Source organism: Haliaeetus leucocephalus, unplaced genomic scaffold, assembly GCF_000737465.1.
Source record: "Haliaeetus leucocephalus isolate CR32 unplaced genomic scaffold, Haliaeetus_leucocephalus-4.0 Scaffold545, whole genome shotgun sequence".
Lineage (NCBI taxonomy): Eukaryota > Metazoa > Chordata > Aves > Accipitriformes > Accipitridae > Haliaeetus > Haliaeetus leucocephalus.
The window spans coordinates 5,644,148-5,664,431 of NW_010972981.1; the positions used below are offsets into that span (position 1 = coordinate 5,644,148).

A 20,284-nucleotide genomic window follows, 5' to 3' on the forward strand; every position below is an offset into this window, starting at 1 on the left:
TCTCCGGCGGCCCCCCGGCGCGGAGGTGCCGGCGCGGCTGGGCGCTTCCTTTGCTCTCCTCCTCCCCGGCACGGGCGACGGCGGTCGGGACCCCCGTGCGGGGTCAGCGCTCGTCCCGGCGGTGCTCCGGAGGAGTTCCCTCTCTGAGGGCTTCCCGGAGAGCCGCGGGGCCCGGCGGGGAGGGGACCCCTTCTCTGTCACCTTTCTCTGCCGCCCCAGCCCATGCTGCCGCGGGAGGGGGACCCCCGGGCTCCCTCGGCCGCAGACCGGGAGCGCTCGGACAAAGGCTTCGGCCGCGGCGGTTAGGAGAAGCGGAGCGCAGCGTTCCTGCCCTGCCTCAGCCCCCCTCGGGCGGCGGGGCCCGGCTGGAGACCCCCCGGCCCGGCCCGGGCTGCGGAGCGGAGCGGGGCGGCTCTGTCCCCGTGGCGCGCTGCGGCGGAGCGCTCTCGGTCGCGCCGAGGGCGGTCAGCCTTTGCACCCCCGCTAGCAGGACAGCCCTTCCCTCGGGCCGGGGGGCTGAGGGGCCCTTTCTCGCCTCCCTGCGCAGCGTTCCCGGGGCTTTGTTGAGTTTTAGCAGCCCTCCTCCGAATATTGCATTGCAGCGAAGGGCAGCAGCCTCCCCACCCCACTAAGCCGCGCGGGATCATAGCGAGTGATAGTTGCCATCCCTTTCGGCCACGCCGGGTCATGCTTCATCGCGGCTAGCCGGCTGCAGCGTGTGTCACTGTAACAAGTGACACCCTCTTAGCCACCTACAGCTGATGAATAATAACAGATCCACTGCTGGCATACAGTACGCAATCTCACCTGCAGTGTTACATTGCGTATTGCCACCCTCACCGCATCTCGAATTCTGCTGCTTATTGTAAGTGCCGTGCCCTTAATTTTGGACTGTGCTGAGCACGTGTGACCTCCCTCTGTGTGCCGAGTCAGGAGAAGCACAGGCCGTTTCTATACTCCACCTGTTTGTTCCAAATGAAATCTTGACTGGTGAAAGTACTGCTGCGTCTTTCCAAAACGTGGACCTTATTTTATGATTTCGCAGTGTGTCTGTGACCTTCTGTCTTCCCTGTGGGATTACATTGTCTACAGCATTGGCTCTGTGGTTAGAGAGCAACAGCCTGCTTGGGGGTGGGGTGGGGTTGGTGGTTGATGCTTTTGTTCTCATGGAGAAGGTAGCATTATGGTATTTTGTTGTTTTGTTTGGCTGCAGTAGTGTTTCCAATTCCTTACTCTTGTTTGTCGAAAACTAAATCGAAGCTTTTGCTTGATTTCTCTCCTGATAAAGGCGTCTTGCGGCTCATACACGTTTTCCCAATTAAATGTTCTTTAGGGAAGCTGGTCGTGTTTGTTATGGTTCCCGGAGTGTACTATTTTAGAGGTTAGAGTTGAAAGAAGGGAACGAATGCTTTTAAAGTTTGCTATAAGTATTAGTCTGCGCTCTAGTTAGCGATTAATTTTTTCCACATTTCTGTTAGTTTACTCATCTGAATATTTGGGCTCCATTTCCTTTTGTTTATCGATTACTACAGGTTTGTCAGAAGTGTTCTCGTGTTTGTGATGTTACTTTTATCCCTCTCGGAGATCTGTTAAAATGTTGATGATAACGACTGTAGGTTATTTATCTTTTTTAAATAATTGATCAAATAATTTGAATATTAGGAAAGACAGCATTTTTACAAGAGTGAAAAAAATAGTGTGTAGTTTAGGATTTTAATGCTAAATTTATTTTTCAAAACCTTTAAGTTGAATAATTCTCTGAAAAAGTAGTCTTGTTTTCTTACTGTTAAATATTTTTAGCGTTGGTAAAATGAAGTCTGTTAACTTTGGTTAATGTTATAGTTAGATTACGTTAAGCAGCCTGATTTTTTTATTATATGACCTGTTTTTGGAGTATGGCTCTGATGCCGAGTTGTCACTGTGTATTAGGATTAAAAATTGATGATACTCCAGTAGCTGAGTTTTTTCAAAATAGTCAGTAAAAGCAGTTTTCTTTTTAGACTGTTCTGTAAAAGCTGACTTGCACAGGAAAAAAAGTGTTTGAAATTAAAAAGCTGTAACTGAAGAATGTAGTACCCAAATAGTGCATTGTGTTTTAATGGGCAGCTTACAGTTCTTATGGGTGCTCAAACTTTGAGATAAAGCATATGGCTTTTCTGCAGTCAGTGTAAGCTGAATGTGAAAACAGAGGGTTTTTTTCCTATGAAAACTGTATGCCTAAGCCTAAATTATGGTATATAGGTTTATGCTGTGTTGGAATGGAGTAGTAGGAGTTCACTGCAGTAATTTGGGGGGGGGGGGGGGAGGGTACATCACCAGTTTCTTGTTCACAGCACGTGGCACACTCCTGCTACTTGCATCACAAGGAATGTTTTGATCAAAATTGCTCATCTGTACAGTATGACTGAACCTAAATTGCACAGTGGCAAAACTAGATATAATGAGAAAGTACACAGAAACATTAAACAAGTAACTGAAAATGAATTACTAACTATTTGAACTATTATTTAAAATGAAGTCGATAATTTATGGCTGGGGTAATAGGATAGTATTTTGGGGTTTTGCAGAGCATTTTTGGTTTTGCTTGTGAATGCTTTAGGGAAACTCATCATTTTAAGATGACAATATTAATGAAAATGTTATTTAATTAGAGAAGCACATTTTGAGTGCAAAACACTTTGTTTTAAATAATTAGTGATATTACAAAAATACCTGTAGGCCTCAATTAGTTTGAAAATTGCTGTGCTAGGCCTAATACAGCCATATGACAAAGAGAATTTCTAATCCTAAGAACTTAATTTTGTGTTATTTTAAAATGACATAAAATATGGAATGGTGTCTTCTCTGTAGCCTGGGACAACCTGATCTTTAAAATACTAGAAAATAATGCAAGAAGCCATTGCAAAAAACCCTAGCAAAGATTCCTATACCAGCAAACAAGTGAACAAAGTTTAGAAAGGGTAGATAAAAATGATAAATGCTAGGTATTGGTTTGAGTACTTGATTACCAGTGAAAACCTCTGTAACAGCAATATACAAGATAGTATTTGGGTTATTTTTCAAACAGGCTGAGAAACCTTGATAAAGACGAAAACAACTGAGCGGGCTTATCACTGGTATGATATTTTCCATAGGCACTGTAAAGTAGAAAATTGTTTTAGTAACACTTTTCTAAGTATCAGACTACTGAAGTTGTGTGTCTGAATTAGTCATCCCAAAGTTTTGTGGTTAAGAGGTGTTTCCTGACCCAGAATACTTAACGATTTAAGGGTAAGGGAAGACACATCAGATCTGTGATGACACAGGAGAATGTTTGGCATCAGTGCAGTGAATTTTAGCGTAGCTGGCTAGGTATGCCAGCCATCTGGTCGGTTTGTTTGTTTGTTTTTAATGAGCACTATGGAAAGACTTGTAGGAGGTTTTTGAAAGAAGAAGGTACTGCTTTGTGGAACTCTCCCAACCACAAAGGCAACAGAAGAGAAGTTCAGAGATGAAAATATAACAGTTTATTGAAACTTTAACCTCATCTACATCCTGATTAGTAATTTTGGGATGAGTACATTGACCAGTAAGGGTCTTGAAGTAGAGAGTGAAGTGGATGTTGCCCAAGTGATGGGAGGAGGAGACTTGTGTGATCTGACCTTAGGCTGAAAAAAAGCTATCTAGAGAGGAATGTTCAGAATAAAGAGAACAGGGTCAACTCTGGATTTTGAAAGATGAAGAAGGATGCTTCAGTAGTTCAGATGTGAACTGCTGTGGTCACAGGATAAAATTTAAACTACTAAAGGCATATCTTAGTGATGTGGTGGGCATTGCCAAGATCTCAAAACCAGGTTATTTTTAGGACCTATAGAGAACCATGGTGTGAGGGGCTGATGCTTAGGTAAGAGTCGTGGAAGTTAATGACTTAAAGTAGTGGAAAGGAGACCGAAGCAGTGATAGAAAGAGTTAGACCTGTGTTTTGTCTATGCTGAGACTGAGCTGATAGTGACGCATCTGTATGGACAAAGAAAGATGCAAGCCGAGGTGTTAGCTTGAATAAACACAGGAGATAAGAAGTAGAAAGTATGTTGCTGATTAATGGCAGGGAGGTAATAGTTGAGTTTGAATCCTGGCCCTGGATAAAGTGAAGGAGAATGGAAAGGGATGCAAGACAGAAACCTATTAAATAATTCATAAAATGGTACAGGTGAATGAGGAGGCTCCTTCAGGAGGACACACTGAAATAATAATTAGAATAAGGGATGAGTCAAGAGAGCAACAATGCCAAGGAAACCAGGGAGAATTATTTCTGGAAAGGAAGCATTGCTGGTAGTCTTGGGTGATTGACAGGTCTAGGAAGATAAGAATTGCATAGTGATTCTGAGCTTTATTATAGGGTTAGGCTGCAAGAGATGTTAGTGAGAATGGTTTCAGTGAAGCTCAAAGAGCGGAAACGGGGTTATATAGACTATAGGAGTAGAATTGAAGGATGGGATCTTCGGGCTACAGTTTTTACTGTCACTGGAGGTTTAAACATAGTGCTTATTCAGATTTGAGTAATAGCATAACTACAGCTATTGTATTGTATATATGCACATGATGAGTGTTAAAGGTTGGGAAAAACTCATTTACAATCAAATGAGTAGATGGTTTTGTGTGACTAACATTTAAATCATTATCAAGGATCATGTCAGTGTCTTTAAGTCTGGCTATTGGGAAACCTTTGTGAGCACTATATTCTTGAAGAAATCTTCTGAGATGCTTGCAAATATTCTTTTAACCTTTTGTAGTTTCAGTAGGAGCAATTTTATGAAGTTAAGCTCTTGATTTGGATTTCATTTGCTTTCATTGTTTATTCATTGTATTAAGTAGCTCTGTCATTTCTGACTTATTCTGGTTGATACAGAGCACAAAGAAACTTTGAAAATAATCTTTTTATAGCTTGATTTCTCCATAAATAATCTGTAGACTGTTTTATTAGGCATAACGTGTGCATTTTTTACTGCTAGTTAAAAGGCAATATCCTTTGCTGATATCTCATTGCAGAGATAACTCTTAAGTATGCTGTTCTGTACTATGAGTTGCATAAATGATCATGGGTTTGTGCATGAGAGAGAGTTTCTTTCCTCTGACTTGCTCATTTCTACTTTGTGGTATAATTCATTCTAGGGTTGTTTTTCATTATTTTGAACTTAAGCGATGTCTATATTTAAAAAGAATGTGAAAAGAAGCTAGAGTAGTCTATAACTACTTATAAAGTCTTCCTGAAAGACCTACGGTGCTGTCATGGGTAAAGATTTTGAAAAAAGGGTTTATAGTTAGTAACTCATTTTTGGTGAAGAGTACAGTTAAGGTGCAGTACATACCTATTCTACCCTATGTTTGTTTTTTGATAAAATCGAAGAGTGAAATTGTAATTTTAGGTACATATTTTATACAAACAAGTATTCTATCTTATGCAATACATTTGAATCTCTATTGGGAATGAAGGATGTAGTTTACAGAAAATATTAGTTTCACATTTGGAGAGCAAATCGTGTCAGCAGAATTTTAGTTTCAGGACATCTTTTCTATGTTTGTAATACTTGCCACCCTAAATTCTTTGGATGTTAATTGCAAGCACGTTATTAACTGACCTATATGGCACTGTAATGTGCTGAATCACTGCCTCCCAAGAGCATTTCACAGAGAAGGTGTACTTTTAAGTGGATTTTTTTTTTAAATTTACGTTATTGAAGTATTTTTAAAAATTGAGCAATTGTAGTATCTGCCTGCTTTTAAAGAGTTGCTTATTTTTTCCTATGTATTTAGGTGAAGAAGGGAAAAAGGTAAATGTCACTAGCTGTATTGTCAGATGAAATCTTAATTCTGTTGACAAAACTGGGTATGCTTTTTAAGTCTGTAGTATTTCAAGGCAAGTTTATAATTATAGGTGTAAAATTATATTCTTGATCTTACTGAACTTCCATTATTTTTATGTGGAAATGCTTATAATGTTCTAATATTGTACACTTTTCATGCTTGTCTTGAACATAATTGCAATAATTAATAATTAAGATTATATGAGGCAAGGTAATAATATAGAATTATGGTTACCTCTTTCCAATGTAAAAACTCAGAAGAGGAAACAGACGATAAATTTCTTTGAAGATAAAATTATTAATAGAAAGTAGCAATTTCCATATCATTATATTCTTACTGAGTCTTGGAAAAGAATGTCAAACTCTAAGTTTAGCACTTAATCTCATTTCCTGGGGTTCTACTTATGTTGTGGTGCTCTTTACTCATAATTCACGTGTGTGTGTGTATTTGTGGTTGCTACCATTTAAAAAAAAAAAGTTAAGTATCCTTTACAACCTAAAGAAACTCTCTTTCATTGCCTGTTTGTGTGACATCATAGGCCACTTTTCAGAGCCTATGTATGCTATTTAAAATAACTTAATTTTCTGAAATATGAAGAGCTTCATACTCTTCAGCTGAAGTTTAGTTAGCCAGATAGTGATATATGGCCATGTATCTTCATGCTCATTTGCTTGTAAATGCATAAACTACATATTTGTAGTGGTAAACTTTTACCAAGAAAGGAAAGAAGGTAGGGGTTTCAGTATGTCGTGTCGCAGTTTTACATCCTTACAGTAGACAGAGGCTATAACTTTACAAGGATAAACACTATTTTTGTGTTCCATTTAATAATTTTTGTATTTTTTAAAAGCTTGACTGATCTATAGAACTATAGAAATAAGATGTAATCATTGTAATATTTTCCTATTTTTATTAATCAGTTTATTTGATGAATAACATGCTGCTGGGGCATGATTTATTCTTTCTAAAGCAATCTGAATATTTCAGTCAACAGCATGTTTTGTCAGTAAGTTTGTGAGTCTCTTTTTCGAACACGTCTTTTTATGTAGGTAAGCCTTGAAAATGTTGTTGAATATAAGTATATATTTCTGTAATTATTTAAATAAAGTTGTTTTCATTGCTTTGCTTGGGAAACATGAAGACATTGAGATGGTTGTGTTAAGGTATAACTTTTCCTGATTTGTTTCTTATTGAGGACCAGGAACTATCTCCTTTTCATTGTAATTGCATGACTAACTTCTATGCAGTGCCATTTAATCAGTATATTTAAAATCCAGAACACTTTTTCTAATAGGCAACAAGCTATATTGGCAAGTGGTCATTTTTGACTGCTCTGTGTGACATTACACCCATTACTTCATTTAATTTTTCTACTTCTGGTAGGTGAGATTCAAGGGTATATATATTGCAATGGGTCCTAGTCAGTCTTTTGATAGTTAGTGTAATTATTTATAGTTATTTGAGTAGCAGAGGGAACATTATGAGTATGGACAAATGTAGACATTTTCTGTATATGCCAGAAAAAAAGTCTTTCTGCTGGTATTCTTGATAACATTGCTTGGTCTGTAGAACATTTCATCTGCACTTTGTTTTTTTCAAAGCTACACTTGTGGCCTATTTCCAGTGTGTGGTGCTTTGGGAGATTACCAGGAAACTTGGTATCAGGATGAAACTTGATCAGGCAGCCATGAAATTCAGAACTTTCTAAGCCTGAGAGAGGGAATTGAATTGTGTAAAATACTGGTCCGAAATTTTTGTCGGACCATAGAGATGGCACAGAGTAAAAAATACTCTCTAGGCAATATCCTACCTTCCTTTTCCTGGCAGGTCTTATTTTAAGTCTATAATTTAATTTTGCCTGGGAGCAGTGGCAGAGGATCTTGCAGGCAGTGTTTGTTTTGCAAGCTGTGGATTAGGAACGGCCAGTGTAGAAAATAAGGTTAAACTTGTTTGCTCAGCAGAAGAATTTGTGAAGCTAAGCTTTTATCAGTTTTTGATACAGTGTGGGGGTCTCTGATAATGGGTTTCTGCTTTCACCAGTGTTCTTACGTAAAGGGAACTTCAAAATGAAGGTCTAGAGAGTCAGAGTTGCTTGCGCTCACTCTGAATTTATGCCGTTGCAGAAGAGTTCTAAGGCCTGGCATAATAGAATAAATAATAATTAAACTTACTCAGTTATTTTATTGTTGTTGTTGTTCCAGCCATCTGCGTAAAAGCCCTTCATGTCCTGAACATGAAAAAACAAGCACAAAAAACCAGTGACTTGCCAAGGTCAAACGCAGAGTCCGTGGAGAGGTGGAAATAGAATCACTGTCTCCTGATTCAGTTCTTGTTACTCTTGTGTGGTTATGGGCTGTTCGCTGTTCTGAGTTTGCTGGGTTTTGACAGATGGCATCATGTCTTCTCTCCCTACTGCAACTGTGAAAGATGGTCAGAAGATACCAGACTTTCTTAGGTTTTTAATCTGCGTAACAGAAAGGTATGGTAAGGAACACTAAGAATAACTGTATTCATAAGTAATGTATTTTGGTAATAGTGAGGGATATTAGAGTAGACACTAGAGAGGTGCTGCTTTTACATGATTGAAATATAAAAGCACTGGATAGGCCATGACCAGTGGATAAATGTGGCGTGAAGAAAAATGAAGTGGTACTGCAGTGTGCTGTAGCCATGTCTTTATACTACTGAAGAAATTGTTCTGTATAGGTATTTATGTTTAAAATTCAAAATATTTTACCACTTTCCAAGTCAGCCAGCCAGATCTGGCTTCAGTAGTGAGTGTAAGAATTCAGAAAAGAAAAAGCTTTATTGAAAGACTGGTGTTATTCTGCATGTGTGTGTTTCTTTTCACGCTCTCTTAGTTTTGTAGTAGATGTACAGTGATGACTAGTAAAATCCTTAATAATGTAATATCTTCCAGAAGTGAGGGGGATATAGCAAAACTATTCTGGATGTGTCTTTTCTGTCCAAGTATTTTTCTGGCCAAATCTTTTTCTTCTGCTGTTCAGCACTTCTTTGCCAGCGCTAGTCCTGGGGTGTTGTTTTTGGTTTGGGTTTTTTTTTTTTTGTTCTTTTCCTTTTGCATTCCAATATTATTTTTTTTTTTAGTATTGCATGGTTGGTGTTGGTTTTGGTTTGTTTTGTTTACATGTGCATTACAAATCTCTCATTAATAAGCTATGCAGACCAGTTAATCAAAGTAAGTATTTGGGATCAGAATTCCTCTTTGGAAGAGGCTTGTAGCACGCATGATGCATTGTGACAAACTCTTTCAGTCAGCAGAGATAATACTGACTTTGAATCCTAATCATGATGTAAAAGTTTGAGAGATCTTTGTATGAATACTAAATTTACAAGAGTGGCTTCCAATATTAATTGTTTTGCTGCTGATTAAGGAGGTGAATATGCCTCTTAGTTTGTATGCAAGAGCGATAGAAAAATGTATTATGTAGAGACAGAAAATAGGTAGTTCTCTAGATCTGAAGTAATTTTTGCCATAAAGGTCATCAGAAACAGGAAAGTTAAGGCATAAGAACTTATTCTAATGTCTATTTTAATTAATAATACAGACGTTGGCCACGTTCATGTTCAGTTTTGATAATACAGTAAATAAGATTTGTGTTTGCCGTGCTTATGTTTAGATAGCAGCATTCTCAAAATACTAAGAACTGTGTTAAAACAAATGTGAGAACTACGCTAAAACAAACGTCAGAACTTTTTGCGTTTTTATTTGCAATGGGCAAAATACCTGTGTTTCACAATAGTTAATGGGCAAAACAAAGATGTCATTATGAAACAATGTTTAAAAAAGGTTATCCTGGGAAGTTTTACTCACAATGAGCTTGTTGAAGTGATAAATCATAGTTCAGATGGTAGCAAAGGAAAAGTGGACCAGGCTCTTACAGTCATTTGCAAGTATTGAAGGCTACTAGAAAGTATAGGACAACTCTTTTTATTGCATCCCTTGAGCTGTAAGGATAATTGTTGTTCTTTTCAACTAACTGCTGCATTTACATGTAGAATCACAGAATAGTTTGGGTTGGAAGGGACCTTTAAAGGTAATTTAGTCCAAGTCCCCTGAAATGAGCAGGGACACCTTCAACTAGATCAGGTTGCTCAGAGCCCCATCCAGCCTGACCTTGAATGTTTCCAGGGATGGGGCATCTACCACCTCTCTGGGCAACCTGTTCCAGTGTTTCACCACCCTCATGGTAAAAAATTTCTTCCTTAGATCTAGTCTAAATCTGCCATCTTTCAGTTTAAAACCATTACCCCTTGTCCTGTTGCAACAGGCCCTGCTAAGAAGCCTGTCCCCATCTTTCTTATAAGCCGCCTTTATGTACTGGAAGGCTGCTATAAGGTCTCCCCGGAGCCTTCTCTTTTCCAGGCTGAACAACCCCAACTCTCTCAGCCTGTCTTCATAGGAGAGGTGCTCCATCCCTCTGATCGTTTTTGTGGCCCTCTCTGGACCTGCTCCGACAGGTCCATGTCTTTCCTGTGCTGAGGGCTCCAGAGCTGGACGCAGTACTCCAGGTGGGTTCTCACCAGACTGGAGTAGAGGGGCAGAATCACCTCCCTCGACCTGCTGGCCACACTTCTTTTGATGCAGCCCAGGACACGGTTGGCTTTCTGGGCTGCAATCGCACATTGCCAGCTCACGTCCAGCTTTTCATCCACCAGTACCCTCAGGTATTCTTTGCACAGGGCTGTTCTCAATCCCTTCATCTCCCAGCCTGTATTGACACCAGAGTTGCCCTGACCCAGGTGCAGGGCCTTGCACTTGGCCTTGTTGAACCTCATGAGGTTCACATGGACCCACTTCTCAAGCTTGTCCAGGTCTCTCTGGTTGGCATCCCATCCCTCAGGTGCGTCAACTGCACCGCTCAGCTTGGTGTCATCTGCAAACTTGCTGAGAGTGCACTTGTATTAAACGGTACCGGTCCCAGTATGGACCCCTGAGGGATACCGCTTGTCACTGACCTCCATCTGGACATTGAGCTGTTGACCACTACTCTCTGGAGGTGACCATCCAAACAATTCCTTATCCACCAAACACTCTACCCATCAGATCCATATCTTTCCAATTAAGAGAGAAGGATGTTGTGGGGAACTGTGTCAAAGGCCTTACAGAAGTCCAGATAGATGACATCCATAGCTCTTCCCTTGTCCACTGATGTAGTCACTCCATCACAGAAGGCCACTAGGTTGGTCAGGTATGATTTGCCCTTGGTGAAGCCATGCTGGCTGTCTCAAATCACCTCCCTGTCCTCTATGTGCCTTAGCATAGCTTCTAGGAGGATCTGTTCCATGATCTTCCCAGGCACAGAGGTGAGGCTGACAGGTCGGTAGTTCCCAGGGTCCTCCTTTCTACCCTTTTTAAAAATGGGTGCAATCTTTCCCTTTTTCCAGTCACCAGGGAATTCATGTAGCTTTTGAGACTGCAGTAAATAAAAGGTGACCTCAGAAGATATGCTGAAGGTACCTGTCAAGACAGTTTGAAACCAGTCCTTGTATGAGTGTTCCCTGAATCTAGGCTGCATTTCCATACGGAAATAAAGTATGTAAGAATGAACTCTCTGGACTGGTTTTTGAGTGTTTCATCCAGGTAGTTTTTCTGGACAAAATCTTTTATTTTTTTTATGTTGTTCAATACTTAGCAAGCAATCAGAAAAACTGAACTGACTCTCACCTGTTTCACCTTATTGCTGTACGGCACTTAAAATTAGCAGTAGACTGGTTAGACTTGTCAGTTTGCGTAGTCATGAAAGTCACATTGCATCACTTCAAATTTGAAAGTTTATCTTTTTCAGTTAGAACAGTTCTTAAAAAATCCAAAAAGCAACAGACTTGTTTGCCAGAAGTTATTAGGCAGTGATGAGTATTACATCTGTAGAGATAAGAGACTTCTTCACTTACTGGAAGTTTTCCTCTATGCTTCTGGTGCGTAGGATTCAAATTGTGGATATTGTTGTTTAAGGTACTTTCTTAACATAGATATTACTGGTGGCACTTTTGATACTTTCTCTATTATATTCAGTATTCTCCTACTTAATGTCCTGATTTTAGGCTATTTCCTTCAGTAATGTTACTACTTTTTTTTTTAATGGAAGATACTGTTCTACCTGTGTCCAATTGCTTTCCTATTATTTTCTCCTTTTTTTACATTAGCTGAAAAATTTGTATAGCCACTGCTTGATATCCTTTTCCTCTGATTCCAATTTAGATCTAGTCAATTCTGCTTTGTCTTGTTATATATAGAGCATATTGAAATAATGTTGGGGTTTTTTATTTTACTTAGTTGCTTTCAGTCTTGTTCTCTCCTTAATTTCATGAGCAGCCCTCAATTAGTTTTGCTTCTACATCCCCCCCCCCTTTTTTTTTTAATGCAGTAGTACACCAGAAGACTTTATTTCCCCTTTTTTTCTGTGAAGTTTCTGTGTAAGCCCTATTCTCTTTGTTCCTGGGCAGTTTGTGTTCACTTACCTTTGTCCAGAGCAGTGCTTCCAGAGTGCTTCCCAACACTGTTGCTCCTTACTCTGGATCTGTCATGTTCCCTTTTTAACCCCAACATCTGCTGTCACTAGCCCTGTAAGGCTTGTGGTGTGCTTAGAGCATCACCACCATTATCTACAGAATGGGGAAGTCACTGTAACTACACAACCAATGTGATAATCTAACAACTGTATGTTTTAAGTCAAATACAAACCCTATTCCTTGCTTTTTGGAACTTGGAGCTTGGCCATATCAGTGTCAGTGTCTTTGATTGTGAGAGGGGATGTCTAATGAGCACTGGTATTCTGCTTGTCTCCCAGCTAAAGAACTGTTGAGGATTGGAATTCAAGAACCCCAGATATCTTGTGAAATAAAAGACAAAACATTGATACAGAGAGATGAGGAAAATTAAGTTATGTGGGGAGAACCAAAGAAAGAAACTAAGTGTTAATATTGTGAGGGCAGGAAATGTGTTTTTGGGGGGGGTAGGAAGAAGACATAGTGGAGGATCACTTTATTGTGGAGGAGTTTCATTACTTCCTTTCACTACCCTTCTCTCAAGTATATGGGAAGCTATTACTATTTTGTTACCCTTTTGCTGCTCCAAGAGGGATGGATAAAATAGAACTTTGAATGAATTCAGAGACTGCAATCTGTTGCTAGTGGCTTTGTAGGGAGTATATTGAAAGCTCTGAAGAAACAGGACACTTTGTTCTTACTTAACATGGTGTATTTCTAAAGCAACAGAACTGGGAGAAAGGATTGTTTTTGAAGTGATGAAAGCAAACAAAGTAAAGCTGAGACCAGGTTTTGAAGCTAAATTCTGTAAATAAGCATTGCCCAAAAGGGGGGTGGGAGTGTGTGTGTGTATACAGATAAACTTCAGGTTGGTTGTTAAACAGCTTTGTTATACAACTTGAATTAATGTTTACTATACAGAAAGTTTCTCCTAACATAAAATGGGTTAAAAGAGCATGTGTAACTTTCTGCATAAAATCGTAACTTCTCTTTTTGCCTGGTTCAGTGGTTGAATACAAACGTTAGATTTGCTTTTCATAATACCTTTTCAGAACCTTAGAGAAATAGTGTTCATACTGGGGTCTTTTAATATAGGTTAAAAATTACCAGTTTGATTGAAAGAGTTCTCTCCCACATTTGTTGTTCTCATTAGAGAAGGCATCTTTAGTAGTTTGTAGATTTTTGTGATGCACTTGTCATGACCTTGTCTGCTATTGCTGCGTCACAAAAAATACGTATTTGAAAGGTTAACATAAAGATATTCCTGAAGTAGATGTGTAACACTGGTGCAGTTTTTCTTTCAACAGTGAGCCTCAGTTTACTCTCAGTTGATTAAGAAGCTCATGTAGTAGCCCTTTGGCTAAAGCACTCCTGCCCCCTTCATTTTGCATCAAAATTTAAAAAGTCAAATAGGCATGTACTTTGGATATCAGAATTGAATAATAGTTCCAGCCAGTGAGGCTTGCTGTGTGCAACCTTTCTCCTTCAGTAAAAGGAACCTTCTAACATTCAGTCTTGCAACACTGGACCGTAGTTGGAGAAACAGGAAGCAAATACTTAAGCTTTGTCCCAGATCTTCATTGCTCCTTCTGTCTGTGGCCTCTTCCTTTTTTCAGCTGCTTTCTTAATTTCTGTCTTGAAAGCCAAAAGTAACTTCATGCTGTTCTTCTAAGAGTTGGGTCATTTATCAGCTTCTCCTTTGCCAAATAACCTGTAATGGAATCCGCTACTTTTTCTTCTGCCTGAGGCCGTTTAGTGCATTGTTGACTTGCTTTTGCCTTTCTGTCTCAGTCCTCGATTCCTTATTCTGTCCGTTTTTCTACAGTGTCTACACATAATTGTAGCTGTTGGAAACATCTTCCTGAGGACTCTGAGTTCAAAGTGCCCTAGGTATTGGAACAGTATTGTTCCTGTAAGTAGCCCCTATTCACCTATAACACATACTGCTTGCAAACTTTGGGTGGCATGCAGGTTCAGTGAGCCCTTTTAACAGGGGGTCTAGTATACCTGAAATGATGGATTATGTTGGTTTTCATTACGAAACCAGTCAGGATAACTGGAGCTCTTGGGACCTCTCTGTATTCTTTGTGTATTGTGAAGAGTGGTGCCCTGGTGCTGAGTCTTCTTCAGGCTTGTCCCAAGGTGTGCTGGCATGGTCGACCAGAACTTGTAACTATTAAAGGTTGCGTAGTTGAGCGGCTGTTGGGTGCCTGTCACAATGTTGTTTATGTAGTTAACCAAAGTATATTTCCTAAAGGACGTTGTGCTTTATAGTTGCCAATCTCTGGGGAAAACTGGAAAATCCTTTCCTTGGGAAAAATTAAATAAACAAAACAAAACGCCACCCCCACCCCCAAAACCCTCAGCTGGATCTGCACATTCCTTTTTTTTTTTTTTTTTTAAAGATTTTATTTTGTTCTCAAAAGTTAGAAACATCTGGTAGCAGGGCTGTATTGCATGGTACCAAAACAAAACTGGTTGGGACCCTCAAATGTAGAAGCTCTGTTATCTTATTTATTTAAATTAGCTTTCTGAAAAGCAAATACATGACTAGTAGAGATTCATTATGCTTTCCCTTACAGTTTGTAGTTAATTTTATTAATAAGCATTTGTATTATCATACTGCACTTGACAGCTGGCTTTCTGTGCGTACCTTCGGAAAGCTGTGGTGTTCTGTCACAGCGCTCAGGTCAGCAGTGAGTGTCTGCAGCTTCTGAGACATGTGATTTGCAGGCTTTTCAAGTGTCATGCCAGTATGTAACTGGCTTTGCTCACGTGTTAAAACTGAATTTTAGTCCTGGGGTGGGGTGACACTTTGAGGCTGATCGTACTGATGATGCCAAGTTGCCTTGGGATTCCCTTGTACATCTACTGTAGCCCTGTTCTGTAGCAGAACTCTCCCCTTGTCTCTTCTCTGCGCCACTGGACACCAAAGCACATAGTATGTGTGCTTTACTATCTACAGTATGCTTGGACCATGTGAGGTCCAGTTATTAATAAAAGCTGTGTTCATTCCTGGCAACAATGTTGGGCTCAGAAATCCCCTGAACTGAAAATAGTCATAGAGAGGAGAATGTTCAGGGGAAGTAGCATTTGGCCTTGTCTGGTTCTTACTCTTCTTCAGCTGTCCATTAATCCTGCTGTTGTGGAGATGGACAAATGGATTGCTGGAGCCTTGGCCTGAATAAGAATAACCCCTGCATCCACTAGCAGTGGGAGCAGAGGGCCCTTTACCTCTGGGTGGGACTGTCTTAACTCTGCCCTTCTTCCTCATCATTACCTCACTTGCTTTGCAGCAGCAGAGGGGAGTGGAAGGGAATGGATGGATAGTAGTCTGGGTTTGGGGAAGAGAATGAACTCTCTAAACACAAAGGTAGACGGTGGGGGGGTATGTGTAGGCATCCTAATCCTCTTTTGTCTCTTGATTCTCTTGAATTTTCTACTACTGCAAAGACTTTGTTGTCTGAAGAAATTTTGGAGGTGGGAAAATTAAATTTCACTATCTCAGTGTTGAAGTTTTTGTCTGATTCTTCAATTTTTATTTTTTTTGTTAAGGTATGGAAACACTGAATGGCTTTTCTGTTTTACACATGTTCTTGTATTTAGCTGTAGGGAAGTTGGTCTTTCTCCCCCCAAGGGAATTTCCTGTGTATATGGAAAAAACACAAAACAGAAGTGAAAAATACCTCAGGCTTCCAAACCTGCCGCTCACATTTCACTTCTCCCACTACACTGCTCGTCATAGAAACAGTCCAGCAGTTCTTCCTCTGTCCCTGTGACAATACCATCTATTTAAAGAGCTAGGCACCATCATAGCTAATATGGTAGGTAACTTGACACACACAATTATTACAACAACCTGTGAACCACTGGGGAAATAAATTAAAAAAAAAAAAAGTTACACAGTGATACACTTTTCTGGTGTTTATCTTTAAATTGCCGGTATGTTTTATTAGGCTTTCTTCAGGCTAGTAAACATAACATAATTTGATACCTGTTCCAAGAGGTTTATAGTCATAAATAAACTTAGTATGCAACTCATGGTTGGTTTGGTTTTTTTTTTTCCTAAATCCACTTAATGCAGGGGCCCTAAAATTGTGTGTAACTCAACAGTTAAGTTGCATTTCATAATTTATTATTGTCATTAGAAATTCTGGAGACCCTCTGCTTACAATCTGACTGTAGAGCAAACAGTTGGTTTCTGTATTTCTTATGCCTGGGTCAACAGCATGTAGATAACAGATTTAAAAGACTTGTAAGATGAAATGCTGGTATTGTATTCTATATGCGTGAATGCCGTTTTGACAGTGTTTAAACTTTCCCATAACCATATAAGATAATTTATGCACTTTAAAATTGTCATTCTGAATTTTCTTCATTTGTTTAGACTGCATTTTGCATATGCTATTGTCAAGTAACAGGGGTTTTTTGGTCTCCCAAGTTTTTCTATAAACAGCAGGACTAAAAGAACTTGTGTTTCCTATACATTTATGGCCTGTATGATGAGGAAAGTTCATGGGACAATACTACGAGCTCCTTCATACCTAATAGGCAAAGTCTAGCTGTAGTATGGCTAAGGCATATGCTTGCTATCTATCCAAATGGCATATGCAAAGTGACCAGCTGTGAAACAGTATGTAATTTCCAAGTTCTGCTTGTCTTTTTCAATGACATCAGTATTTTGGAAATGTCTATCCAGCCTCCAGTTTTCATAAAACTCATACTAACTTAATTGTCTTTAAAAACTCTTCATTTTCAACTTAGTTAGAACTGATTTATGGGTTCCAAAGTTATTGCAAGAATGGCTAATCGGTTTTATAGATAAGCTTAATTTTTTAGTAAATTGGGAAACTAAAGCAATGAAGGAGTATTAGCTGTTAGTAGAATACTAAGCTTGCTCTGTGGACACATTAGTGTGTCCATATTTTCCAGAATGCATTAGTGCCTTAGAAGAAAAGATACCATCTCTCTAAAATGCTGAATTCTAAGCCATACCTTCTAATTTAGGACATCCCCCGAGTTTCTTTAGGATGAGACTTTTTTTTTTTCATTTATCTTGGCTGCACAGGTGTCTGCATGTTTTAATTCAGGAGTTTGCTTATCTATCTGTTTGCTGAACCTTAATGATTGCTTTTGTCCATGATTTTCCCATTTTTCTTGGAGAGCTCAGTCTGCCCTGTTTCAAGCAGGAGTAGGCAGGAACTGTGGGAAGGAAATCTCCCTATTGATTAGCGTGTTCCGTGTACTATCACTCAGCAGTCCTGTGTTGGCAATCATTTTTAAACCAGTCAAGGTATGATTGAGATGGTGGTAGCTGCTAACTGAAATGACTTCTTAAATTGGTTGTTTAGTACTTTAAAACAGTTTTGACGATTTACTTTCCCTTTTGGCCTGAATGTACTTGAAAGGATGAGACAATGTTTTGGAAAGAGGTTGGGTTCGGAGATCAGCAGTTGGGAGTCTTCGTAACACTGCTTAGGCACGCTTATCGTGCAGTAAAATCCTTACACAAAACAATTGTGCCAGCACAGGCGTTATTCTGGGAAACTAGTGTTGTAGCAGTCACAGGTTCAATGTCGTGCAGAAGTTAAGTGCTGTTGGGTAAAACTTTCTTTTAAAATACTAGTTCCTTAAACACTTAGAATACCTACATCAAGTAAAATTTGTCTCAGAAACATTCTTGTTTTCAAGTTGGCTTCATAGTTTATAGTGTACCTCATTAAGATGCAGGGAGAAGTTTTGCCAGTAATTTGCATCTGTGTGGAGTTTAAACTTGACAAACCTGAAAAGCAAGCCTACTTGAATTAAGTATGATTCACACAATTTCCATTTAAAAAAATGGACAATAATAACTGCTTTGCGTTCGTGCTCTGCAGATACTATTTTTTTCTTATGAAAAATGGCCCATAAAAGCTATTTGGGCACAATAAGAACCTGTGTAACTATGTAAGAGAATTCTAATATTATAATACCAGAAGAAAGGATGATAAGGTGTTAGCCTGCTGACATCCCAGACATCTAATCTAATCTTTTCATATGGTTGTTGTAAATATACTGTGATAAGGAGGGGTAAAAGTGTATTTTTGGAGTGTCCGTTTAATTATCTTGTTCAGGGATCATTGACCCATTTACCACAACAGTTATTAGAAGTATTATCGTATTTGATGATTGACATTATAGAGGTTATATTTCTCTAGCAATTTGTTTCTAAATATCTGAGTTTTGCAATTAAAAATAGCAGTAATTGAAAGGAACTTTTAGCTTATATCATTTAAACAGAAATATACTTGTTATACATACCCTTTTTTCCTCTTTCTCTTTCACTAGTCAAGTATTGTTAAATGGAAATCTGAATTTCTGTGTCTTTCCTGTGTGGGAATGCTCTGTTAATTATTGCAAGGGCTGTAGCTGAAGTATAAATTAATCTCTTGGAAACATAGAAATAATTTACCTGTGAATCAATTCAACAACAAAAAATCCAAAGCTTTTAAATCTTTTAAAACACTTCTGTTTTTATAAAAACACAGGTTTGTAAACTGCAGAGGGAATGTCACCTAATTTTGCTGTCTAGTTATGTGATTTTAAAGGTTTAAGAATAACTTGCTTATATAAAATGCTTCCCAGTTGGAGACCTTTAGCACAACAACAATGAAAAAGATTGACGGTGAAGAATGGCCTCCGAATGATTTAGCTGCCCTAGAAAGTTGAAAAAGCCTTCTAATTCTCCCTCTTTTCTGGGATGTGTGCTCATTGCTGCTGTTTTTATATTCATGGGATGATGTATTCATAAGCTTAATTACGAAACAATATACTTGAGATTGATTAATTCTAGAATACTGACAGCTCATTTTGCAACTGCGCCCAGTCAATGTTAGTGTAACCACATAATTCCTGGGTGATGCAATAAGAAAACATCTGAAATCTAGGAAACCCTGTAATTTTGTAAAACAGGTTGGTGCCACATACGGCTTTGTGAAAAAGTATATCTATTCACCGGTTTCGTGTCATCATTTTAATCTACCGAAGAGATGAATTTTATTTGCCACTCCTCTGAGTGTTCTGTTGATTGCATTGTGGTGGTACTGGCACTCAGTGGGTTCCTGACTGAATCAATAAAATTCACGTTCCTTCCTTTCATCCTCCTCCTCTCCCAAAAGACAGTTTTTGTTCTGGGTTACTGATTTGAATCTATCTGTGGAAAGGGCTGACAAGTGCTGGAGTTTGGTGTGTAAGGGTAGGTCAGCGTAACCAGGGGGAAGCTGGCAGGCAAGACTTGTGTTTGGGGGTGACAAATCAGCTCAGCTGCCTGTGAAGCCACAGTCCAACTGTGAACTGTAGTGGCTGTGACACAGACGTGTTTGCTAACCCTGACCTAGCAGAGAGGTGGGAAAGGCATTTGAGGCAGTGGTGACTTAAACTGTCACAGCAAGACTTGTCAGAGTTGGTCTGCTTAAACCTTAGAGATGTTGGTATACTTAGCTGTCATTTTGCATTAAGTTCTGACTGCGTTTGAGGTGACAGTCTTATAACTAACCTAAGCTAAACTTTGACTGCTGGTAAGATCTCTTAATTATGCTTAAGACTTGTTTTTTTGCGAGTCATTTTCCTTGCAGAATTCTTTTGTGTTTTATTTTCTTTCCCATGAGAGTTACAGGCTTGCTAGAATGTAAGAGAAGACAAGCTTAGCTGCTCCTTCTGTGTAATCTCTTTTGGCTTCTGTTAAAGTTGAATTTGCTGAGGTGACCGAGCAGCTTTGTGCAACCAAAACCACTGGTTTCCCTCTGCCTCCGGCTTCCCAGTGTATTAGTGGTGTGACAGATTGATGGGCTGAGTTGGCTCCCTCTGAAGGTCCTTGGAGCAGGACAGTAAGCCCCTTAGAGACAGATCAGTATGTTCTCCTTGTTTTTCTGCTGATAGGAAGCAGTTGCTG

The 20,284-nt window shown here is 39.3% G+C and overlaps 1 protein-coding gene across 2 annotated transcripts in view; it reads left to right on the forward strand.

Moving 5' to 3' along the window:
- RBPJ (recombination signal binding protein for immunoglobulin kappa J region) overlaps nucleotides 1–20,284 on the forward strand; it is a 64,305-nt gene that overhangs the window by 306 nt on the left and 43,715 nt on the right. The gene's annotated exons all lie outside the window — the stretch shown is intronic.